At 33.4% G+C, this 11,449-nt stretch overlaps 1 protein-coding gene across 2 annotated transcripts in view; it reads left to right on the top strand.

Annotated features, from left to right (window-relative positions):
- Positions 1-1,097: 1,097 nt before the first annotated feature.
- The window catches only part of LOC128671550 (protein tramtrack, beta isoform-like), a 46,925-nt gene continuing 36,573 nt past the window's right edge, over positions 1,098-11,449 (top strand). Inside the window, exon 1 of one of the 2 annotated variants that reach the window (XM_053748132.2) lies at positions 1,098-1,503. The gene's annotated coding sequence lies outside the window, so the exon portion shown is untranslated. The remainder of the gene's footprint in view (positions 1,504-11,449) is intronic. The other variant, XM_053748131.2, reaches the window with a different exon arrangement.

Below are 11,449 nucleotides of genomic sequence, written 5' to 3'. Positions count from 1 at the left end.
TGACACATTTGAGGATGCTTTGACGAGATTTCAATAATGAAGAGTGTGCGACGAGTAATGGGTCGGTCAGGGTTCGAAGGCCCCTTGAGTTTGGAGCCCAGGAACTTAGCACCAAACCCTGCGGTAGTTACGCTACTATATGCAGCACAATTTGATATTTACTGTGAGAGTTTATATATTTAATTTTATTTATATACAGGAAAACTTAAATCAGAAAAAATCTTTGCTCCACCAATTTACAAAATATGATTGTATGTACTTAATTGGTTAATTATTTTATCTGATAAGTTGGAAAAACCTTTTTTTTTGTGTAGAAGTTTCAATATCTTACATTTTACGCTTTCCGGCAAATTTTTAATCGATTTTTGTCGAGTTAACTATGGTCCGTGTATTCTTTTTGCTGCAGACTCTACTTTCTCTTATTAACAAATCGCTTCAGACAGGGCTTGTGACACGGATACTTGCAGTTTCCACCATTTTTTTAGATTATTATCTAATATGAAAAGATTTATCTATAAGTGTTAATCGTCTATACTATATTTTGTGGGTTAAAATAAATAAAAATATATAGGGACTAGCTAAAAATGCATGTAAGTACTAATTGATCAAACTGCTTTTAATTTTAATCAAAGTACATTTTTTATTTAAAAAATATAGAAACATTTTTAACAACGCATGAAAAAAATCTATAGTAGCAAATGTTTTAAGTAATAATTCGTGATATATTATTTTAAAAAATGGAAAAATTGCAAGATAATAACAAAACATACTTCACGATTTATTGGTGATTATTTTTTAATTATTATTCATTTTACAGATACGCTGTGAAGAGAAAAACAATGGGCTATTACGTAAAGTGAGTGCGTCTGCGATTGAATGTTAGGCGGGCCGCGGGCAGTGAAAGGCGGCGAGCGGGCGCCGCCGACGCCGGTGTGCATGCAAGGGCGCCGTGCGTCTTGCCGAAATTATTCGGGGCTCGCTGCACAATCGATTTTTCCCGCCCGATGCGGAAAATTCTTCGGGGCGGGGCGGGTGAAGCGGTGAGGAGGGGGCCAAGCGAGGGGGGCATAGCGCCAGGGGGGCAGGCGGAGTGCAGCGGGGCGGTGCAACGCGCGCCGCCGTCCCGGCCGTCAGGCAGACAGTAGGACGGCGACGCCACTGTGAGTCGCAGATCACGGCGCTTGGAGCGCGCTCGCCGCTCCGTGACATGTAGCGCGGCCGTGCGCCGCAGCCCCGCGAACAACCGGTGGCGGGCGCCGATGCGCCTGCCTTCCGGCCCGACGCCCGCGCCGCGATCTACATCTGTGTCGCTTTCACTGTTACACCTGAAGCGAGCCCTTCAGCACGTCTGAATCGTCGGATGGAACCCGGAGTGCGCCGATTCGCATCAAGGTTAGACGAATATTTGATTGTGAGTGTTAGTGCGCCGACCCAGCGCGCCCCGGCGCACCCCCGACGTCTGCAACCCTAGCTACGCGCGTACGACACTCCGTAGCACTCTAGGTAGGTCCAAAACACGTGAAAGGGTGAACGTCATCAATGACTCACACGAAATTCCACGTCTGACCGTTGCGTGTCTACATTTCACCCACTGCACTAAAAATTATTAATTTTCGATCTCAATATGTAATTAATATTTTATGCACTTAACGACACTGCACTGTTTGCTTTCTAAATGTAATAGCTATGTCACGATTTCAGCGGTATAAAAATAACGTTGTTATTGTAGAACAAATTGCTAAAATATTAAGTCGGAAGATGTCCTTAATACTTACTGATATCATTATCAATGATGATTTCTAAGTAACGACTATAAAAAATACGGAAAAGGAAGTACTTTTTTATTTTAGAGCTGTTGATTGCTTTCTACCATCTTCTAGCCCGGACATACACATATCAACAAATATTTGCAACAAATCAATGATCAAAGGAATATGATTCTTAATCAATAACACTATCTACTTGTCTGTTATTATTATTATCATGCAACGTGGTCAGTTGTGGTCATACGTCGAAGCTTTGGCTCGGTACTCATCAACCCTATGCTACTCACCCTCAGCGGGATTTCTGAAAAAGGACTGCATAAACTTCAGAATATCGCCTGATGCGAAGTGCCTGTAGACTTGCTTATACATATAAGTGCATCATCGAAATAGATACAAAAATCTATGGCTTATTCAAACATAATAAAGCTATATTCTTATAGCATTGTTGAGCTGAAAACATTGTTATATCTATCATATTGTTACATTATTTTATTTTTCTCATTCCTTCTCTCCAACCATTAGTTATTTTTTCGTGAAAATTTTGTTCTGTGTTTTAAATCATTTCATTTGTTCTAGATTTTTTCAGACTATTAATTTAATTTCAACTTCTTGCATAATTCATAACTTAATGTCACCTTTAGTTTCTTTTTCTTGAAATACTACACCTACCATCAACCCTTTGTGATATTTGTTAATACTCTGGTTTGCTATTATTCTTTCAATATTAACTCTTCAAAACATTCTTGTTGATGGCTGTACCTTTGAATAAAATAAGCTACTGACTTATTTAAAATGTGTGGCAGAAGATACCAATGCATATCGATATCTACAACTACAATTGAGAATACTTCCTGTAACACCAACTCTCGTGATGTAGCAATAAAATTTGTGACAACAATAAATTTTTCCTCGTATATCCCAATGCTAAGCAAAAACCATTAAAGACCAAAGGTTTCTCTGCGCATCCTCGTCCTTGGTTTTTCCTTCCATTCGTTGATAAAAGCCTTCAAATCATCTGACCATTTCGTCCTTAACCTTCCGCTGTTCCGGTGACTTTGTTTCAAAGCAAGCGATTTATGTCATTACAAGGATGTACACAAATAATCCTTGTAATGACATAAGATAAATATAAAGAAAAATGAAGACTAGGAATTATTTTCGTTCAAATCTCAACATTATGAATAATTCTTTTCTTAATGTATTATATTTTTCTTATTTTGCTATTGTTTGGTTTTTGGAAATATGTCTTTTAATGGCTAAAGGGCTTTTGCAGGCTTTCATCGTTTATTAAGTTATTGTGTACCTTTAAAAAAAGTTTTACAAAGAAGTACATATAAATAGAAAGAAATATTTTCGTCTTTTGTCAAGGCGGAGATGGTGGAAAACTTTGACACAGGTTGTGACAATTCATGTGTTGTGTACTTGTACCATTGCTAGATAAAGGTATACTTAGTTACGTGTAAATCATGATATTTTAATATATTATTAAAACTGACTTTAAATTTTCTATATTTCGCACCAGAGGATACAGTACATGATTTATCGAATCCAACATTATAATTGTTTGTAAATATTTATTACAACATATAAAACGCGATTGGAGAAATTAAGTTAATATAATATTAGGGTCAACAAATATTACTATTAGATCAGTTAGCTATTGAATTGAATCACGCACAAAACATAGACAGACTTCTATGTTTCAACATTTATCATAACACCCTTAGCTACGTACAACTGCTTCAATTCTTGTAATCCAGTTTATTTTATTCATTCATTAAATTTATCAAGAAGTCGAATAAATTTAACCCATAAAATCCCCTTTGGTCTATTTTATAATTGTTTTTCATAACTGGCTACAAAAATGAAAGTATTCACTGTTTCTTAACTATAGAATCAAGAAGGAGTAATTTATCCTTATCAGTCTAGTCTAGTCTTACATTAATATATTCAGAAAACTTTACCGCACGACGATGGCGATTTAGGATCATTTTTTTATTTAAATTAATGTCATAATTTAGTTTTAATTTTCGTTTAATTTAGTTATTATATAAATGTAATAAAATTTCCATGTTATACGAGATGGATTACATGATTAAAATTCACATGATGGTCATTCAGGAACAAATAACAAAATAACATTAGCAATAACATTAGATCTGAGGCTATTTTCATCAATATTTTATAGCTTACATGACTGATAAAATGTTTTTGATGCTATTTTGGTTATTAAAATAGTACACACTAGTCAAATTGGCATTGGGTTAGAGAGAAATGGAATGTCACAGACATGCCAATCGCAACATGCAAATTCTCCCGTCCGATGTAGATATGATCGACATGATAAGATCCACTCGTGCATCAAGTATATTTTCTACTAGTCAGTCTATATTGACGACTTTTAAATAGATTATGGGCCAAGTGTAATTGATAGAGCATTGATAAAATATTTATAGGTATATCGAATAGTTTCATGTGTTTGACTCGCAAACATTTTCAGTTTACAACGCATTTAATATTAGAAGCATTTACTTTTAGTATTTTGTCTCGGTCTGGTCTGGTCTAGATGTAGACCAATCGTGCTTTCGATGTTAGCTGTAGCCAAAATAAAGTCTGAGAGTTAATCAGTTCACCATTATAATCATAAAGTTCAACTGCATCGGCTATTGCTAGCGCTGTTGGTTGAAATTCTTCCTCCTTTCTTTCTTCATCTACGATTTGCCAGCTACTTTTATATAATATTTTTCAACATTTATAGTTAATAAATTTAAAAAATAAACATATATTTTTTAATTTTATTAACTGTAAACAAGTTGTAAAAATTTAATCACGTTGTATTACGGGTGGTGCGCGGTGCGGTGCTACAACGCGTTTATAGCCTTCTCTAACACCTTTCAAAGGCAATTTGTAAGTAAACAACGCATCTATTTCTATTAACAAACCTAGACTGAAACAAGGAGTTTGTTTTCGTTCACACATTTCCTGTCACACGGGACGATTGTCATCATTAAAACATTTATATAACGGCGGGGCTAATCTATTTACAAAATATTACAAATTAGCTATTGGGAACCGGGCATTATTGGCCATGAAAGTACTAGTAAAATTGATCTGCTGGTAGTTAAAAACAGGGTCGTGGGTTAGAGTCCTGAATTGTTCCATCCACTTAAATATAGTTTTTAAAAAAGCATGTGCTTCTTGTATGTGTTTTTGAGTCCCTGGACTTTGACAACCTTGGCAGTGGTAAAGTTCTTGTCACTGAGAGGTCCCGGGTTCGATCCCCGGTCGGGTCATGATTCTGATTGGCCCAGGTCTTGGATATTTATCTATTTATATATATATATGTCTCGAACTTACTTTAGGGCTAGCTCAATCTGTGTGATTTGTCCTAATATATTTATTTTATTTTATTTAACAACACCAGAAAAGTGACACATTGTAATATGTAACAGAATTATTATTGTAACACTTTTTTTACACTATTTGAGTATTTAAAACCTGTTTTGTTCCTCAGTATATAACAATATGTTGTCTATTTCTGTAATAATTTCAAAACAAAAATGAAAACCATTTTCGAAAAAAACTTCATTTGGAAATCGCTAAAGTCCCTACATGCAATAACATCTATGCTAATCTCACAACGTCAGACAAAATACCAGTCTATAGGCGTCTAGTCTCTGACTAGTCGCATGCGCAGTAATTAGCATCGTGGCGGCCATTCGCATAATATTTCAAGCATAGCAACAGATCTGCAGCCGAAAAAGTCAGCTGCCCACCGAATTCTCACATGTTCGAGACATAAAATAACGAAAGTTCAGAAAAATAGTCGTGTTTAAAATGTTGTCTCAATCTTATCAGTCAAGTTAGTAAGAGTCTAAGTCGTCTGAGAATCGGCGAATATTATTATAACCAGCCACTTTGTATGACGGATGAAATGGAAACTCTAAATTCAAAAATATATTCCTATATGAAGAGGCCGAGTGTGAGTTCCAGTAGCAACTTATGTGTATTTCTCACTTATTTTGTTATCTCGCAGCGGAGTTCGTTGTGGTCGCACGACGAACTTTTGGCTCTTTTGTACTCCCCCCCACCCGCATAGTGTTACCTTGAACTGAAATTATTACAATTAATTAAATCAAAATAATTTAACTTTTCACAGAAAATATCTCAGTCACCTCACTACCTCAGGAACTACAAATAAATACGACGAAATCAAGCCAAGCGTTGCTATAATATAAAAGTTTAAAATAACATATTTTATTAATATTTAATAGCCTTTTGTGTCAGTATTAGGCAAAGGCTCCACAACGCTCGGTCTGTTTAGGAGTTTAAAAATAAGTAACACTTCTGCACCCTCTTTATTTTATGCTCTAGGCCTAGATATATCTATAGAGCTAGGTAACAAACATCTCGAAGTAGCCGAGCCGCGGGTGCGTCCGGACATAGACTTTACCCTTGAACGCCTGCACGCCAAAAGATAAATTTAAAGCCAATTGTTGCATTGATAAAAATATGATAACCTAATTAATCTAAAGGCTTATGGAATATTCAGTATTTTTTATATTTTTATCATATGTTTTATACCTATAAGTGTACGTTTAATAAAATTGAGAGTGCGCTAGGTCTGTACACACACCTGTGTACAGACCTAGCCCACTCTCAATATTAAAGAAAAATAATTATGGTGTTTATGGGACGAATAGAAGCCAAAAATTTCTTTTTTTTAGATTATTTATCTGTCTGTATGTTTGTTCGAGCATCACGCAAAAACTACTAGATTAAATTTGCGGTTTTCATAGTTTTGTAGCGTATAGTCTAAATCTGATATAGGTTTGATAATAATGAGTTATGAGCGAAATAAACGCGGACGAAGCCGCAAAAAAAAGCTAGTACATAAATATTTGTAAGGTTATTACGTTATGGGCAGACTGCGATTGACCGTGAATATTGATTATTGCTAGACGAGACATCCTAATTTGTTTATATTTTGTTTAAAAATAAACTTTACATAAGAAATGACAATGACATTCTTGTTCTGTATGAAATGCGTAGGTACACACGGTGACGGGGGTGTAAACCAATACACGTTTTTTAGTAGACTTTTTTCATAAATTAATACATTATTAATATTTTTTTGGTTGGTGATTGCTATGCTAGTAGTTTATAGCTTTAAATATATTTAAACTTAGAATATGATATGAAAAAGTGCATGGGAAGTTTTAATTTTCGAAAAAAATATTTACTATGAAATATATAATCCTTTATGAATGTATCTATATTTTACTTTATTTTATTTACTTATTTTAAACTTCTAATCTGAAAGAAAACTTACATAACTTCATGAACGTAATGAGGGAATTATATCTATTGAAATTTATTAATTCTGTACGTACTTACCTTATAAGATATATTAAATAATTGTATAGAAAATGTTTGATAAATTCGTTTGAGGAAGTCTTGAAGGCCCGTTGATGTCTATTGAAGGGCTTTAGCCCTTTTCCTTATAAGGATATTGTCTTAAATTGTATAAAATTTTAAACGTAGTAAGTAAAAAAATATTACAATGCCTTTAATAAATTCGATAGATCTATCTATTTTATTATTTGAGATAGTGAATAAATTACGTATCCCTCGGCAATATGATAAATTAAAAATTATAATATTTTATAGTAATTATTAAAAAAAAAATGCATACCTCATTGTTTTTTTTTCTATTTATTCATCTTTCTTTTATGAAGATAATATTCAATTGTTCAACTTCAAAAAACATATTATTTTAACTTTACACTGATATTTTTTTAGTATAAATTATATGTCAAAACAAATTGTCGCTGTGGGTGTTGTTGAACATATACAGAAAACGTCGAAATAATTTAAAAAGAAGAAGGAAATTTAATTTAGAAATGTTATATGTACATTTTGGTACATAAATTTCATAATTATTAACTCATATAGGTTTAGAAAAGAACAGTTTAATTTGAAGAAATACCATAAACTTAAAAAATACACATAAAATTATATTATTTCCAATTAAAACCTATGTAAAAGAACATAATATTTAAACGAATTGAGAATTTTATAATATATCATGAATTAAAAATATATTTGATTAGAGTACAATTTGAGGAAGAAATTGCATTATTATTATTTTTTAAAATGACAGTTTGGAGGGTAATAAATATTCTATTTTATATAGAGGAAAACCGCATCTAAAATGACATTTACAAAATAGAAAATACTAAACTAAGTCCAATACTTAAATATATTATGTCATATTCAAACATTAAATATATTTATTTATTGTTTTCTGTTCACTCGTAAATATATATAAGTACAAACTATTCTGGAATTTCTGATGATTGGTTGAGTAGATAAAGCGTGAAGAATTCACAACAACACTTATTTTCATCTAACAATTTTTAGTTAAGATTAAGATTATAATAGTATGTAGTCATGATCCCACTTCCTTCATAGTAGTATTCTCATGGCTGAGAGTCGTGGTCATTACGTGGAATGAAACACGCAACGATTAATGAAGTGGTTTGCCATTGCCTTCTCCATTACACACAGGTTGATAATTCATAATAGAACAGTTTTCCTGACAATGTATTCCTTCATCGGAAGCAAGTGGTGGTCGATGAAAACTAACACATGAGTCAGATTGGTATAAAAACTCGATGTGGCAGTAGTATTCGAACCTGGGAAGTTTCACAGGCGTCTTAATCATTACACCACCACCGCTTTCTGATCCTACATCAGGATCAGGAAGCGGTGGTGGTGTACACTACATAATATAGGTATATGTCCTGATATAAACCTGCAAAAAACATCACAAAATGCTAGTTCGATCGTATGCCACCGTAGTGTGTGTTTCAGCATGGAAACAACTACACATACCCACGTCTGCCGGCGTGGGTTACAGAGTGTCAGAGTGCATGGCAAGGTTGCACTGACAAAGATGTGACTATTCTTCCGGATTCGGTGATCATTTGTTTTAAATTATATGTATAAATAGCTGCGCACCGGGGCTTCGCTCCCGTGGAAATTTCGTAAATCGAAAATAAAAAGTATCCTCATTCCAGGTTCTGTTGTGACGTATTTACCAAATTTTCAGTAGATTTTGCGTGAAAGACTAATAAACACACATACATCCTCATACACATACTTTCACATTTATAATATTAGTACGATATATTTTTGTATGGATATTAATAATAATGTGCAATAAATTATTATTGTGTTGTGTGTACAAAAATAGAATCGTTGAGTTACTATCCCGTAACACAAGTCTCGAACTTACTTTGGAGCTAACTCAATCTGTGTGCTTTGACTCTATATTTATTTATTTATGTTTCTGTTAGTATAAGAATTTTATTAATTTTCTTCATTTTAGCAAAATACAATCTTTCTTATATCTATGTGTATATAAACTGTTAAATAAATAAAATTAAAAAAAACAATTCGTCAAATGTAAAAATTTTGTGAGCTTATCCTAATTTCCATTAGCAATGTACAATTTTCTTCTCTTTTCATGCAAAGCGAAAAAAAATCCGTTGATTAGTTAACCATTGCTGAAAAAAAAAAAAATAAACAATACAGATATGTTATAATTAACGTAATAGTCAAATCAAATCGTTACAATGTTGACTGAATCTCAACAAACGAAAAAAATACATTTTTATAAGCTCAAGCGGTTTATAATAGAGCAGTTATCACCTTAGGATCCAAACTTGTTTTTCTGTCCACAAAAAGGCAATATTTCTTCACTATTATCGAGTTCCCCTTGGAATAAAATGCTAATAACCTAAGCTTCCCTCACATGCAATGTGTCTAACGGACGATGGTTAATCACATTATCATACTCGCTTATCTATTACTAATTAAAGAATGTCAAAGCGTACTTGAAAAAGTGATCGTGTTACAGATATTTTTATAGGGTTCCGTTGATCACTAAGACTCCGCTTTCTGTCTGTCTGTCACCAGGCTATATGTCGTGAACTGGTATTGTAAGACAGTTGAAATTTTCACAAAATATATTTTTCTATGTGCCGCATTTACAAAAAATACTAGAAACAGTATTAATTTAATATTTAAGGGCTCTCATACAACAACAACAAACGTGATTTTTTGCTGTTTTTATAGATTATGTTACGGAACCCTTCGTGTACAAGTCTAACTCGCAATTGTCCGCTTTTTTTAGTTCATCTGTAGGCTTTTTGCTTAGTTTCACTCTTTACCACGTCTAGTAGCACACCTTTACGCAATTTGAATAAAATCTGGCGGCAGTGTTAGTATTAACGCAGTCAAAAAGAAAGAAAGATCAGACGTCGCGCTTGGGATACCGTTTTACCTCTCCAGTCCATACCGGACCATAATCCAGCTAAATTTTCCATAGCATCAGATATATATTTATTATTCTATGATACCAACATTCTTTTTTTATTAATTATATCGAGATTTTACAATTTATATAGACGCAAGTATCAACACTTGTCCTTTTCTTGCCAACGAAAGTAATTAGTATAGTATTGAGTATTTTTTTCCTTTGTTTAGTTGCGCTTTATGGCAACACCTTGCTATCTCTGTCTGGTAATGGTTGACTGGTAGGAATACCATATGGCGATAAGTCCACCTTTTGTACATTTTTTTTTAATTTTGTGCAATAAAATTTTTATATAAATAAAAAATAAACAGTAAATTATTATATACCACACATATTGGCTTCCATGTGGAGATGCACTACATAGTATTCAGGCGAAACTTTATGTGTGTGTATATCTACCGTTTGTGAAATCAGCTGGAAAACATTAAGATACTTTGTACATCTATTTTATGGCGAAACAAACAACTGTTTCTTGCTTTCTTCATGTTAATTTTAAAAAGTTTGCCGACTGGTTATTTATGTTAAAGATGAAATAAATATAGTGAGCAATAATACAGTAAATAAATAAATATATAAGGACATATTTTACAGATTGAGCTAGTCCCAAAGTTTGTTCTAGACTTGTGTTATGGGATACTAACTCAACGATAGTATATTTTATAACATATACAATACATACATATATAGATAAACATCCAAGACCCGGGCCATTTTCCATCATGGCCCGACCGGAGATCGAACCCGGGACCTCTCGGTTCAGAGGCAAGCACTTTACCACTGCGCCACCGAGGTAGTCAAATAGCAATACCAAAATGCTAAAAAAAATTTCAAGATTGTGTTACTTCTACATAATTACTAAGTATAATATTACTTTTCTTTTTAGGTTTTCATACGTAATAAGGAAATTCTGACCCCTAATATGAATCACTTTGTTGATCGTCTTGTCATCTGTGAACGACTTTATTTCTCAGCAACATATATTATATTTGATCAGTTAATTACATAATAATTTTTTGAGTAATATTCTCAAGTCGGGCTTTCGCTCCCTTGGGAATATCAGGATAAAAAATATCTTATGTTACCCAGGAATAAGGTAGCTCCCGACTGGTAAAACAATTTTGGAAATCGGTTAAGTAGTTCCGAAGATTATACATACAAACCTTACAAACACTTCCTCTTTATAATAATTATTAGCGTAGACTGTTTTTTAGCTTTTTATAATATACTGCTAAGATTCCTTCTTCCAGGTCAATGGATCAATGGATATCCTACAAATCTAAAAATGTAACTAAGGATACTG

Source organism: Plodia interpunctella, chromosome 7 (genome assembly GCF_027563975.2).
Source record: "Plodia interpunctella isolate USDA-ARS_2022_Savannah chromosome 7, ilPloInte3.2, whole genome shotgun sequence".
NCBI lineage: Eukaryota > Metazoa > Arthropoda > Insecta > Lepidoptera > Pyralidae > Plodia > Plodia interpunctella.
Note: the sequence above shows the minus strand (reverse complement) of the source record. Positions and strands in the feature narration are given on the sequence as shown.